This window comes from Mustela lutreola, chromosome 8 (assembly GCF_030435805.1).
Source record: "Mustela lutreola isolate mMusLut2 chromosome 8, mMusLut2.pri, whole genome shotgun sequence".
In the NCBI taxonomy this organism is placed as follows: domain Eukaryota; kingdom Metazoa; phylum Chordata; class Mammalia; order Carnivora; family Mustelidae; genus Mustela; species Mustela lutreola.
The window spans coordinates 77825612-77840495 of NC_081297.1; the positions used below are offsets into that span (position 1 = coordinate 77825612).

General features: G+C 36.0%; 1 protein-coding gene across 1 annotated transcript in view; it reads right to left on the reverse strand.

Annotated features, from left to right (window-relative positions):
- Positions 1-318: 318 nt before the first annotated feature.
- The window catches only part of LOC131838901 (cationic amino acid transporter 3-like), a 53423-nt gene continuing 38857 nt past the window's right edge, over positions 319-14884 (reverse strand). Inside the window, exon 2 of the mRNA XM_059185711.1 lies at positions 319-329. The gene's annotated coding sequence lies outside the window, so the exon portion shown is untranslated. The remainder of the gene's footprint in view (positions 330-14884) is intronic.

Below are 14884 nucleotides of genomic sequence, written 5' to 3' on the forward strand. Positions count from 1 at the left end.
ACTTTCTAGGATCAGATGTGGAAAGAAGTTTTCTGATGTCTGAAATTAGTTTTTATTCTAAGTCAAACTTAATTGAAATTGAAAGTCAAACTTAATTGTAATGAACAGCTGGCTTAAAATCATCCTTCAAAATAAAACAGAACAAAAGTCACTTCTTTGTCATCTGTTAGTGTTGCTGATGAGAACACTGATGCTAATTAAATGATCCCTCCTTCACAGGTAACTATTTCCTCAGCCTCTTCTGCCTCCTCACTCTCCTTTCTCCAGACAAAAAAAAAGAGAAAAAGAAAAAAAATCTAAATTTCTTTAGTTTTTCTGCAATTTCACAACTCTTCATCACAGTACTGGGATTTATATTTTCATGGGTTTGGGATGCTTCTTCAATATGAAGGCACATTTTTTCACTTTGCCCTTCTGAGAAGCCCTGTCAGATTGATCTTGGACAGCCTCCACAGATATTCTCTGTTGTTAACCTTCCTCTTGCATATTCTGTGTCACCCATTTCTCTTTTCTTGGAATATTATCCATTGCACTTTTTGCTAATTGCTATTCAGCAAAGCTACTTTGATTTCTTCTCCCCTTCCAATACCCTTTTGTCTCTCACTTCTTTTGAACAGAATCACACTCCATTACATACTTTTTGTGAAGATACATTCATTTGAGAAAGAATGAATGTATCTTGCTTTCCTTGTAGATCTCTGACTCTCCCTCTGCCAGGTTTAAGGCTTTCCTCAAATCTCTGTTGGTCTTGACTCTCTGTTCATATTTAACAAGGAGACCATGCAAGCAGAATCCAGGAGTGCTGTGTACTGTGTTGGGGTGGACTAATGAAGACTTGGTGCTTCCATGTGTGACTGGAGGACAGGGCAGGCTTTTAGAGTGGGTTGTCTAAGTGTTGGTATGCAAAGAACTTTCTACCCTGGAACCATTCATTTCTCTCTCTTTACCTGGGTAGAATATAGTTTTCTATATGAAGACATTTTCTCAGTACTCAAGGGGAGAAGTCTGTTGTTTGAAATGCTGTTTCAAGGTTTCCTTTCATGTCTCACATCTGCCCCCAGTTATTAAAAGCTTCTCAAAATACTGACCTCCAAGGTTATCCATGGGATGATGTCTTACTTTTGGCTCAATACTTCCATATCAGAACCTAGGCTAATTCTTGTTGTCCCAGTTATTGGTTGATCTGTTCTCTGGGACTAAGAACTGTGTTGAAATGTTTTGTCTACTACTGGCACCACATTTTTTCTTTTTGTTATGAAATTATGCCCTTTTATTTTATTTATTTTCAATTTCATGGATCTTCAGAAAAAGGAAAAAGATACGTATGACCAAATTTTTTTTGGATAAATGTTACTATTTGGAAAATTGATGCACAACTTGGCAGAGAAAGAATCTATAGCTTCTGACTCTTCAGATCTAATATTATGGTGGTTCAAATTATTTTTCTTTATCTAAATATACTTGGAGTTCTTAGAGAAATGCCAAACCATGCAATTACCTAAATATGACTGGCACTGGCATGCAATGGGTTATTTCAAAATTTAAGGTATGATTGTTTGAATGTGTGAAAGAGTCTGCATGTATTTTCAAGTCTAGAGTATCTAGTACTTCAGGTTCTTCTGATAATTTTATTCAACATAGTATTCAAAGTCTTAGCCACAGCAGTTAGGCACAAGAAATAGCAAGTATCTAAATTGGAAAAGAGTAAGTAAAACTGTCACTATTTGTAGAACTTCTGATTATATATTTAGAAAGCCCTAAAGACTTTAGCAAAAAAAAAAATGTGAGAACTTATAAACAAATTCAATAAAATTGCACAGTACAAAATCAATATACAAAAATCTGTTCCATTTCTATTAATAACAAACTACCAAAAGAATTAAGAAAATAATTCCACTTACCATTACATCAAAGGATTAAAATATCTAGGAATAAATTTAACCAAGGAAGTGAAAGATCTGTCTCTTAAAATGTGTGTACAGTTGGTAAAGAAATTAGAAATAAATTGAAAGACACTGTCATCATAGATTGAAATAACTAATATTTTAAAATAATCTTTATTATCTTAAGCTATCTATAGATTAAATGAAAGTAGCATTTTTAAACTGAAATAGAAAGAAAAATGTTAAAATTGGTCTGGAGCAACAAAAGTCCTAAATAGCCAAAGCAATCTTTTAAGAAGGAACAAAGCAGGAGGCATCATGCTCCCTGATTTCAAGCTATATTACCAAGCTATAGTAATCAAAACAGTATGGTGTTAGCAAGAAGGCCAACACATAGATCAATGGAAAAGAATAAAAAGAAATACAGTCATACACGTATGAGAACTTATGTTAAAGAAGACCAGAATATAGGTAGTCTCTTCAATACATGACATTTAGAAAACTAGACAGCAATATGCAAAAAAAAAAAAAAAAAAAAATCAGTTTATTCTCTTATACCACATACAAAAATCAACTCAAACTTGGTTGGGGACTTGAACCTAAGACTTGAACCCATGAAATGCTTATTAAAAACAAAAAACAAAGCAAAAAACAAAACAAAACAAAAAACCCAGGTGGTAAATTACATGATCTTAGTGATGATTTTTTTTATGTGACTCTGAAAGCAAAAGAACAAAAACAAAATAAACAAGTGGGACTATATCAAACTGAAAAACTTCTGCACAGCAAAGGAAATCATCAAAAAAATCAAAAGGCAACCTATTGCAGTAATTTCTCCCTTTAAATCATGTATCTTATTAAGGGTCTAATATCCAAACTCATACAATTTGACAGGAAAAATCTGATTAAAAATAGGCAGAGGATGTGAATAGACATTTTTTCAAAGAAGAGGTGCAAATGGCCAACATGAATACATGCCAAAATCACTAATCATCATGGAATTGCAAATCAATACTACAGTGACATATTGTCCAATACCTATCAGAATGGTTATTATCAAAAAGACAAGAAATAAGAGGGCACCTGGGTGGCTTAGTCAATTAGCATCTGACTCTTGATTTCAGCTCAGGTCATAATCTCAAGATTGTGAGATCAAGCACCATTTCAGGCTTGGTGTGGGTCATGGATCCCACTTTAGATTCTCTTTCTTCCTTTTCACCCACTAACTGCCCCCCGCCCCGCCAAGAAATAAAAAATAACAAGTGTTGGCATAATGAAAAGGAAACTTTTGTGCAATGTTACTAGAAATATAAATTGGTTCAACCAATATGGAAAACATTACAAAGGTTCCTCTAAAAATTAAAAACAGAACTACCATATGATCCAGCAATTCCACTTTGGGTATTTATCTGAAGTAAATAAAAACACTAATTTCAAAAAGATATATGTACCCCTATGTTTACTGAAGCAGGGTTTATAATAGCTAAGATATGAAACAACCTAAGTATCCATCAATGGATGAATGCATAAGGATGATGTAAAGGGGTGTGTGTGTGTGTGTATGTATATATATACACACACATATAAATATATAATATGTATATACATATACATTATATATATAATGGAATATTGTTTTATATATACAGGAATATATGGAATATTAGCAATACATATATACATACTATATATCCATGTAGGTATTTAGAAATACTACTCAGCCATAACAAGAATGAAATCTTACTATTTGAAACAACATGGAAGAAGATTGAAAGTATTATGCCATGTGAATTAAGTTAGAAAGAGAAAGAAAAGTCCATATAATATCACTTTTATGTGGCACCTAAAAAAAACAAAACAAATGAATAAAGTCAAACAAAACTCATGGATACAGAGAACCAGAAGGGTAGTTGGCAGAAGAGAGGATGGTAGGGGGTAAGTGAAATGAATGAAGGGAGTCAAGAGGTTTCAATTCTAGTTATGAAATAAGTAGGTCCTGGGGATGTAATTTTATAGGATGGTGACTAGAGTAAATATCATTGTATTTCATTGCATATTTGAAAGTTACTAAAGGTAAATATTAAATGCTGTCCTCATAAACAAATGTTTTGTATCACTATATGAAGACTGATAGTAACTACTCATTGTGGTAAACACTGCAGCATATATAAATACTGAATCATTAAGTTGTATAGCTGAAACTAATATACTGCTATGTCAATTACACCTCAATAAAAATATTCATAAATGATGGTGAAATTAAAGAAGCTTTGTTTTCTGTAACAAAATACTGCTTGGGATAAACAAGGGCAGAAATCGACTTACTATTTCTGTCCTTATATCTAGAAACAAAATGCCTGTGTGGAAGGACTATACTGGTATCAGTATTTCTGCTGTACTGTCCAGAGTTTGTGTAACAAGATGCTTCAACTGTTAAAAATAAGGGAGTTGGTAAGGAGTAGAGAGGGGGACACTTGCATTACAAAATAGAACTACTTTCTTCATAGATGTTGGTGTCAACAATCCTGGATGCTAAAATGAAGAACAATTCTAGATAATGCCATAAAGTCGCTATTTCTCAAGAACCAGCTCACTTGAGCACATTTGACAATGGTGTGAAATGTGAACAAAGAGAACATAAATCCTTCACTAAGAAATCAAAAGTTGTAGCAGAGGAAGACTTTGCAGCAGGACGCTTTAGCCAAAAGGGGCATCGCAGGAATACTTTCAAGAAAATGGGACAGATTTTGCTTAGAGCTTTGAAGATAAAGAGTCATTCAGAAACTGTAAGTAGAAAGAGTTCAGGGACTCCAGAAAAAGAAAAAGGAGACATGGCTTCTGTGACATAAAGTCATTGTAGGTTCCCAGCTATTTTCTATGATCTATACTCTAATTGCCCAAGCACATGTGTTGCAGAACTCATAGAAAGTGTCAGAATTACAAAAAAAAAAAAAAAAAAAAAATCTTGGTACTTAAGAAAGGACTTTGAGGGGAAAGGGGGACTGCAAAAAATGAACAGTATATCAGACAAGATAAGAGCCTAGCCATATCAGAGACACTAAATGAGTAGAAAAGCCCCAGAGCTGGGTCAGAAGTAAGCGAGGCCCTGCATTCCCTACCTGAGATAAGGAGTCTCAAACCCCATCTAGTTTATTATTTACTTTTTATTTTGCTTATTTTTTTAGTGGCAACCTTTCATTTAAATTCCAGTTTGCAAACATACAGTGTAATATCAGTTTCAGGTGTAAAATTTATTTCTTCATTTACCTACGACACCCAGTGCTCATCATAGCCAGTGCCGTATCTAGTTTATATGGTCTCTTGGAACATGCCCACAGCCTGCTTCCCTTCCTCTACCTCTGCTTCATTATAATGTTAAAATCTCCACTCAAGGAGCAATACAAACCTCAAGAACATTACATACAATGCATGTATAGGCATGTTTCCTAAGTACTCATGCATGACATCACATCCACTGAATCTCTGTGCTCCTTGGAAAGGTAGGAGGCTACAGCCTTCCTGGCTTGGTATGTCAGAGCACAGAGTTTGGAGCAGAGTGCAAATCTAAAGGTAAATGAAGAATATGGGGAGAAGGAAATCAAGTGAGGTAAATGCCAAAATCTGCATGTAAAATTTATCTAAATCCTTTGCTGACCACTTAGTTATACAACCACAGGGAAGGGCCAGGGGGTACTGGTGGGGGGAGGTGGGAGGTTCTGACAAAGAAAAAGCCGCTTCTAGAAACTAAAAATATCTCAGCAGAGATTTTGGTTACCATTATCTTCAGGGGAGTCCAGTCTGGAGTTTGAATCCATTCAAATTAACCATATGCTAGAAGAAAATCATTCTTCAGAGATAGCACAGACCCTGAACTTCTAAACACATTGTTCAAAAGGTGCAATATACACTGCACAATCTATTGTTCAAAATCTGAAATTAAGAGGCACCTCGGTGGCACAGACAGTTGTATTCAACATTTAGGTCGTGATCTCAGGGTCATGAGATCGAGCATTGCATCAGACTTTGGGCTCAGCTTTGGACTCAGAGTCTACTTGAGATTCTCTCTCCCTCTCCCTTAGCTCCTCCTGCTCATGCTCACTCTAATATAAATTTAAAAAATCTTAAAAAATTTTCAAATTAAAAATAAGCAAATTGACCGTATCAACAAACAAGAAAATGACTCGTACTCAAGAAAAAAAAATCAGTACTTGAAGTAATCAAGATGTTGTACCTACTAGAAAAGGAATTTAAATAAACTATTATAAACACATTAAAATATGTAAAGAAATGCATACATATAATCTCAAAAAATAAAAATTAAAAAAAAATGGGACTTCTCAATTTGAGAATTTTAATATATTTTTAAAAATTCAGTAGATGAGCTTAAAACAGACTAGAAGAAAGCATGTATGAAATCAAAGACAGACTGTTAGAAAATATCCTTTCTAAAGATACTAACTACTAACAATGAACAAGTAGAATTCTAAATTAAAAACACAGTAACACTTACATTTGCATACCGCAAGTGAAACACATACAAATCTAAAGAAAAAAAATGTACAAAAGCTACATGAGAAAAAAAAGGAAAACTCATGAATAAAATCAAAGAACTAAAGAAATATGAAGTTGTTGCATTTTCATATTTGAGAAGACTCAACACTGTCAAGATGTCAGTTCTTCCCAACTTGATACACAGACTCAATACAATCCTAATTCCAACAAGTATTTATGGTTATTGATTGATTCTTAAGTTTGTATGAAGAGATAAAAGACCCAGGATGGCCGACACAACAGGAAAGGGGAAGAACACAACTGAAAGACTGGCGCTACCCAACTTGAGGCTTAACGTAAAGCTACAGTAACCAAGACAGTGTGGTGTTTGTAAAAGAACAGATACATCAACAGACCAGAGCCCAGAAACAGATTCACACAAATATACTCAATTGACCTTTGACAAAGAAGCAAGACAATGAAATAGTCTCTTTAACACAAATAGTGTTGAAACTGGACACCCACATGCAAAAAATGAATCTAGACCCAGGTCTTACACCTTTCAGAAAATTTATCTCAAAATGGATCATAGAGGGATGCCTGGGTGGCTCAGCGGGTTAAAGCCTCTGCCTTCAGCTCAGGTCATGATCCCAGGGTCCTGGGATTGAGCCCCGCATCGGGCTTTCTGCTCAGTAGGGAGCCTGCTTCCTCCTCTCTCTCTCTCTCTGCCTGCCTCTCCACCTACTTGTGATCTCTGTCAAATCAATAAATAAAATCTTCAAAAAAAAAAAAAAAAGAATCATAGACCTAAATATGTAACACTAAAGTATAAAACTCTGGGGGGAAAAAAAATGAAGCCAGAAAAAAAATCTAGATGATCCTGAGTTTGGTGATACATTTTTCTTACAACCTAAAATGAATGATCCCTGAAAAAAAGTATGTTGGAATTCACTAAAATTAAAAATGTATTCTCTGTGAAAGACACTGCCATGCAGGGGTGCCTGGTTGGCTAAGTTGTTAAGCCCCTTCCTTTGGCTTGGGTGGAGATCCCAGGGTCCCGGGATCAAGCCCTGCCTCAGGCTCGCTGCTTGGCAGGAGGTCCGCTTCTCTCTCTGCCTCCCACTCCCACTCTACCTGCTTGTGTTCCCACTCTCACTATCTCTCTCTCTGTGTCAAATAAATAAAATCTTTTTTAAAAAAAAGAAACTGTCATGCAAATGAAAAGGCACAGATTGGTAGAAAATATGTGGAAACAGATATGGTGAAAGAATGGTATCTGATATATATAAAGAATTCCTAAAATTCAATATTAATAAATAACCTAATTAAAACTTGGATAATATGAATCAAAGACAGACTGTTAGAAAATATCATGAAAGAAGATACACAGATAGCAAGTAGGCACTTGAAAAGATGTTCGGCATCTTAAGTCACCAGGGAATCGTTAATTAAAACAATGAGATGGGTGCCTGGGTGGCTCAGTTGGCTAAAAGCAGATAAAAGCAATTATTTACTATTTTAAAATGAAAATCTCTGACTCTTGCTTTTGAATCAGGTCATGATCTCAGTGTTGTGACATGTCAGACTCTACACTCCACAAGGAGCCTGCTTAAGATTCTCTCTCCTTCCACCCCTAACCCATGCAACATGTGCAGATGCGTGCCCTCTCCAAACAAAGGAACAGTACAATGAGACCCACTCAACAGCTTTTTAGAGCAGCGAACATCCAGGATGCTGACAGCACCAAATGCTGTTGAGGATAGAGATTGATAGGAACTTAGACTGATTGTTGAAATGCAAAATTGTACAGCCACTTTGAAAGACAGTTTGACAGTTTCTTACAAAACTTAGCATACAGACCAGCAAGTGTACTTTATGGCATTTACCTAAATAAGTTGAAAATTTGCATACAGGACAAATTCGGAAGATAAATATCCACACAAAATCTTGCATAGGAATGTTTATAGCAGCTTCACTGATAATTGCCAAAACTCAGAAGCACCAAGATGTCCTTCAGCAGATAAATACACAAACTATGACACATCCAGGTGATGGAATATTGTTCAAGGCTAAAAAGAAATGAGTTAACAAACCATGAAATGACATGGGATAAACTTAAATACATATTGCTAATTTAAAAAAAAAAAAGCCAACCTGAGAAGTTTATGTACTGTATGACATTCTGGAAAAGATAAATTGATGGAGGTAGTAGTAAAAAAGCTCAACAGTTGCTAGGGGGCTGAGGGGAGGGACAGAGGGAAAGATAGGCAGAAAATAGCATTTTTAAGACAAAGTATCATGTACGTTACTGTAACAGTAGATACATGTAATTTTGCATTTGTCAAAAGCAGTAGAATTGACAATAGGAAGAAGGTAAATTAAGAACTTTGGTTCATAATAAAGTAACAGGATTAGCCCATCCTTTTAACAGCTCCATCTCACTGAAGCAAGATACTAATAGTGGAGGATGACATACATGGAGGGGTGAAGGGTATATAGGAACTCTCTGTACTTCTGGCTCCTTTTTTGGTGAAATGAACACTGCTCTAGGGGAACCTGGATGGCTCAGTCTGCTAAGTATCTGATTCTTGATATTGATTCAGGTCATTGTCTCAGAGTTGTGAGATTGAGCCCCACAATGGGCTGTGCACAAGGTGTGGAGCCTGGTTGTGATTCTCTTTACCTCCTCCTCTATCTCTGCCCCTCCCCAGCTCTCTCTCAAATAAATAAATAAATAAAATGTAAAAAAAAAAAACCACACTTGCTCTAAAAATATGATCTATTAATAAAAATCACAAAATAAATAAAAATTCAAACATTTAAATTACTGCATTACAAGTAAGTAAGTAAACTAAATTCTCAGAAGACAGATTTTTAGGTTAGGTGAAAAATCTAAAGTCAAGTGTATGCTGATACTAAAGATACATGTTAAATGGAAAAGCACAAAGACACAGAAACTGAAAGGAAGCAAAATTATGTACTATGCACCTTGACTCATAATAAGTGAGTGACTTCTAGTGACTAGAATAATTGTCTAAATACAAGAACAAATAGTGAGACGAGGAATATTACCAGAGGGCAGAAGTGAAAATTCATAATGATTACAGGCTCAAAGTATCAGAAAACTTAACATTGATAAGTGTGTATTCCCCCAATATTGGAAATAATGGAATAGCAAAATAGCTGAAGTATGATTTGGCAAAAGTACCAGGCAAATCCATAATCATAATTATGATCTTTAACCCCACTCAGTAATTGGCAGACTAGCTAGGCAAAATATCAACAGAGATATGGAAGACCTGAATATCACTATGGATTACTGTATCCCAAATAGTATTCCTAGAAACCTATGACCAAATACCCAGACAATATAAGTTCTTCTCCAGAACACATGAAACGTTTACCAATGTAGACACTGAGTTGGGCCAGAAAGCAGATGTCCTTTAATTTCAAAGGAAAACACTCTTTCAGACTATGTCCTCTGACGCAACAGAAGTAAATTAGAATCCATAAAATTAGATACCCGAGCAAGTCCTAAGTATTTAAAAATAGCAACAACTTGTTTTTTAATAACACATAAGTCAAAAAAAGAATCCGTGGGTCAACTTAGAAAATTACAAGTGATTTTAAATGAATTATGATGAATATATTACATACCAATATTTGCAGAAGACATTTATTATGCTTAGAAAAATATAGCTATACATTCTTACAATAGAAAATAGGAAAGGCCCAAGATTAATGATCTAAATGTTCATTTTACAAAGCTAGAGAAGAAATTGTTGTGGATTCCATAACATAATATTATAATGAAGTCAAACACTAACATTTTAAAATACTATCAAGTAGTCATCAGACTATTTCATTTGTGTCCAGAGACAGGGACTGAGTGGACAGAATTTTCCTCCTTTGTTATACTAAACAAAGATTACACAGTGTGTTTCTTGTATACAGTGTGCTTCTTGGTAATATTTTAAAAAATTTTTAATTATAATTTTTCAGTGTTCCAGAATTGTTTATGCACCACACCCAGGGCTCCATGCAATACGTGCCCTCCATAATACCTACCTATCGCCCTCGACCCGCAAGGACGACAAGAAGCCCCAGTTCGGATGTATCTTCTCTCCCTTTATTTCTGCAAGTCTATACACTTATATACGTTTACATGACCAATCAGTGAGCAGGGTACAGGAGGGAGCGAATCAGGCTGTGTACCTAAACGAACAACTTCACTAGCAACCAATGCTGTTTACTTCCTCTTTGGGCGTTCCGCTTAGTCTCATGAGGCAATCCTAACCTGGCAACTAGCCAGGCGCCATCTTTTAATGGCAGAGGCCGCCCTGGCCAGGGGCCTGCCTCCGACACCTACCGCCAGGCTTACCCAACCCCCCACCCCTCCCCCTCCAAAACCCTCAGTTTGTTTCTCAGAGTCCACAGTCTCTCATGGTTTGTCTTGGTAACATTTTAAATCATATTGATGAGGGCTCAGAAGGCTGGCTGAGGACAAAGCAAAAGCTGGCACCTTGCACCCTTTCTCCACCTGCTCCCCTCAGTAATATGTGTGACATTCCTCAGGCACCCCTGACTGCCCTAAAAGAACAACAAATAGTTAACTTGCAGAGATCACAATCCTGCAAGACAGGAGTCTCCCTTGGTTTACAGATGTCCTAGAGATTTACAACAAAGAAGTTACCTTATCAATAGCCCAATTTCCAGAGACACATAACTCAGTTCCTCAAGCTCTAACATCACCCTCCCCTCCATAAAAACTGAAGGAGGCTGAGGCAGAAGGAAATGTAAATAAAGTTAAATTTCTTCTAAACCTAAATCTCACTAACAAGGACGCTTGAAAGGTGGAATGTGACATTCCACCAGGAAACTCCCAATTGTCTTCATGCTAGTGACTCATTAAAGGGAAAAATGGCCTTGGCGTGAAAGGAACCAGGCCTTCAATATCCTGACAGTCTTTACCCTGATAGCCCTTCTGAACACCCCTTTTGTCCTCACCTACCCAACTCCTGTGTATATAATCAGCTATTCCTCACATCCCTGAGGCAGCAGCTCTTTCTGCCCATGGGTCCTCTCCCCATGCTTTAATAAACCACATTTTGCACCAAAGATGTCTCAAGAATTCTTTCTTGGTCATTGGCTCCGGACCTCACCCCACTGAACCTAGGTTCTAGAACTTCATCAATATCTTCAGGACTCTTTTGAAAAGAATTCTTTGGGAAACAAATGGGGGAATGTGGACTTCTCTGAAGTGAGAAAGGCTACTAGCCAGATGAAACTGCAAATATGTTTGATATTGATGACCTGTGTCCTTTTTGTGGCTTCAATTGTTAAGAGATAACATTAGTAATCCAGATTTTAGAGTTTTCTGAATACTGATAAAAATGAACTAGGGTTTAGTTAGGACCTAGAAACCCAAATTTAAATATACCACAATTAATACACCATATTTATTTCAGAGAAGTTTTTCAGAAATACTGATACCCTGAGTACAACATGGAGACTCTTCTCTCTCTCTTCCCTGTCTTCTCTCTCCTCATTGTTCCTGCTCTTTCTTTTTTTTTTTTTTTAATATTTTATTTATTTGTCAGAGAGAGAGAGAGAGAGAGCAAGAGAGCGAGCACAGACAGACAGAGTGGCAGGCAGAGGCTCTTGCTTCCTGCCGAGCAAGGAGCCCGATGTGGGACTTGATCCCAGAATGCTGGGATCATGACCCAAGCCGAAGGCAGCCGCTTAACCAACTGAGCCAGCCAGGCATCCCCCTGCTCTCTTTTTTAAAACTCATTACATGTTGGATGTATTAAAATGTATGAAGAACACAATTCTACAGACTAATGACATATATCAAAGTAAACATGCAGTTAACTGAGATACTTGGGTCAAGAGCAGAATGTATCCCATGTACCATAGCCCCTCTCAATCCCTCATGTAATGTTACCTAAATTTCGACATTTATTCCCTTGCGTTTATTTAGAACTTTAAGTTCTCTGAACACCACTGTTTAGTTTTTCATTTGGTTTTATGTAAATGAAATCATACAAGATATATACATTTAGGTCTGCCTTCTTGCATTCGCATTTGTATCTGTGAGTTGTTTCTGTTGTATGCAGCTGCAGTTTGTTCATTTTTAATGATGCCTTGTTACTCCATTCTGTTAATAAAATGCAGTTTATGTACGCATCCTGCTGCCAAGAGGAATTTGGGTTGTTTGTACTTTTTGATGAATAAACAGAAAGAAATTCTAAATGGTTTAGGATATATCTCTGATACATAGATCAATTTATCAGTTTTTACCTCTATGTTTTGTGCTTATTTTTGAATGTTCTGTTGATTAAATCTTGACCTATCGCCAGACCATAAGATATTTGCCTATATTAACTTCTGGAATTTAATTATTTTGCATTTTACCTATTGGTTTCTGGTTGTGATTGAATTTCGTGCGTGATGTAAGGTGAACACCAAGCTTTATTTTGTTCCACAACGTTATGCAATTGATCTAGCACCATTTATTGAAAAGGACAATTCTTTCCCAATGTTTTGTAATACCATTTTCCCCCCTTTAAGTCATGTCCTGGGCTTCACCTAAACTCTTTTGAGTTCCACTAGTTTATTTCTCTTTTTTAGGACCCCAAATCCTACTTTATCAAAACTTGGGATTTGCAGTAAAGCATATCTTCCTTATCTTCTATTTGCCCCATGTCTATCCTTGGCCTTCACAGTTTCATATAAAGTTAAAATCACTTGTCAAGTTCTACAAAGAATGAAATAAAGTTTGGAATGTTGTGATTACATTTAAGATATAAAGTAACTGGGGAGTATTAACATCTTCTAGTATTGAGTTGTATTTTGTTTTCAGGTTTGTATTGACCTAAAAATTTTGTGTAAAATTTTATTCTCTGTAATAGTCTATGAAACATTGGTGTTACTTACGCATTTTTTTTTTCAGAATAGTTGTGTTAACCCAGAGTTTCCTTTGAGGGAGATTTTAAAAATTATGGATATTTCTTTTGTAGTTACAGGAATATTAAATTTAAAATTTTCTTCATGTCGGTTTTTTTTTTTTTTTTTAGTTTTTATTTATTTATTTGACAGAGAAAGAGAGATCACAAGTAGGCAGAGAGATAGGCAGAGTGAGGCGGAAGCAGTGAGGGGGAAGCAGGATGTGGGGCTTGATGCCAGGATCCTGAGATCATGACCTGAGCTGAAGACAGAGGCTTAACCCACTGAGCCACCCAGGCACCCCTTCTTCATGTAGTTTTAATAAGCTGTATTTTCCTAGGAGTTGTTGGCATATGGCATATATATATATATATATATATATATATATATATACACACACACACATATATGTGTATATATATAGATAGATTTTATGGAGTTCAGGAATGTTCCCTCGATCCCTATACTTTGAAGTGTTTTAATCAGGAACGAATGCTGGATTTTGTCAAATGCTTTTTCTGCATCAATTGAGAGGACCATGTGGTTCTTCTCTCTTCTCTTATTGATTTGTTCTATCACACTGATTGATTTGTGAATGTTGAACCATCCTTGTAGCCCAGGGATCAATCCCACCTGGTCATGGTGAATAATCTTTTTAATGTGCTGTTGGATCCTGTTTGCTAGGATCTTGTTGAGAATCTTAGCATCCATATTCATCAGTGATATTGGTCTGAAATTCTCCTTTTTGATAGGGTCTTTGCCTGGTTTGGGGATCAGGGTTAAGGTTTACTTGTTTTAGGGAGAGGGAGAGGAAGTTCAAGGGGGAGGGTTAAAGGAAGAGGGACAGAGAATCTGAAGCAGACTCCTTGCTGAGCGAGGAGCCCAATGCTGACTTCAAGCTCGTGGTCCTGAGATCACAATCTGAGCCAAAACTGAGAGTCAGATGTTTATCCAACTGTGTCACACAGTGCAACTATAAATATATATTTTTAAAATATGTATACTGTTTTTTCCAATGATAAGAAAAAACAAACAGCTTGGATGTAATTACCCTAGAAGGACCACTGTGAGAAATTAGAAGAACAAGAATTTTGGAATTAGTTTTTTTTTAATGTGTAGGAAGAAATATCACATGGCCTATTCTGTAAAAATAGCATATTTTTGGTTGTTATAAAACTAAGATATGTTCCTGAAATTTACCATTCTAAGAACAAACTTCATTTTTTAAAAAAGTAAATATTCACTTTATGACATGTAACTTACTTTGACTGTCGAACTGTTCAAGTTGGATATTTAAGCCTTATCAATACCTATTGTTATATTGTACTCAAATATTAGTCTAATATTTCTAATTAGATTTGCAGATAGACACATCATAAGAGACTACCTATAATTGTTAACAATTAACTAAGAATACACAGAGAATTAAATCCTAACAGAGGCTCAGAAAGAACTTATTGGAACATTCTTCATTTACTTTTATCCTGTAAGAAACAACTTAAGCAAAAATCACCTACCAGTGATGACCTACTCAATTCAACCACTTTAAACAGAATAAAAGT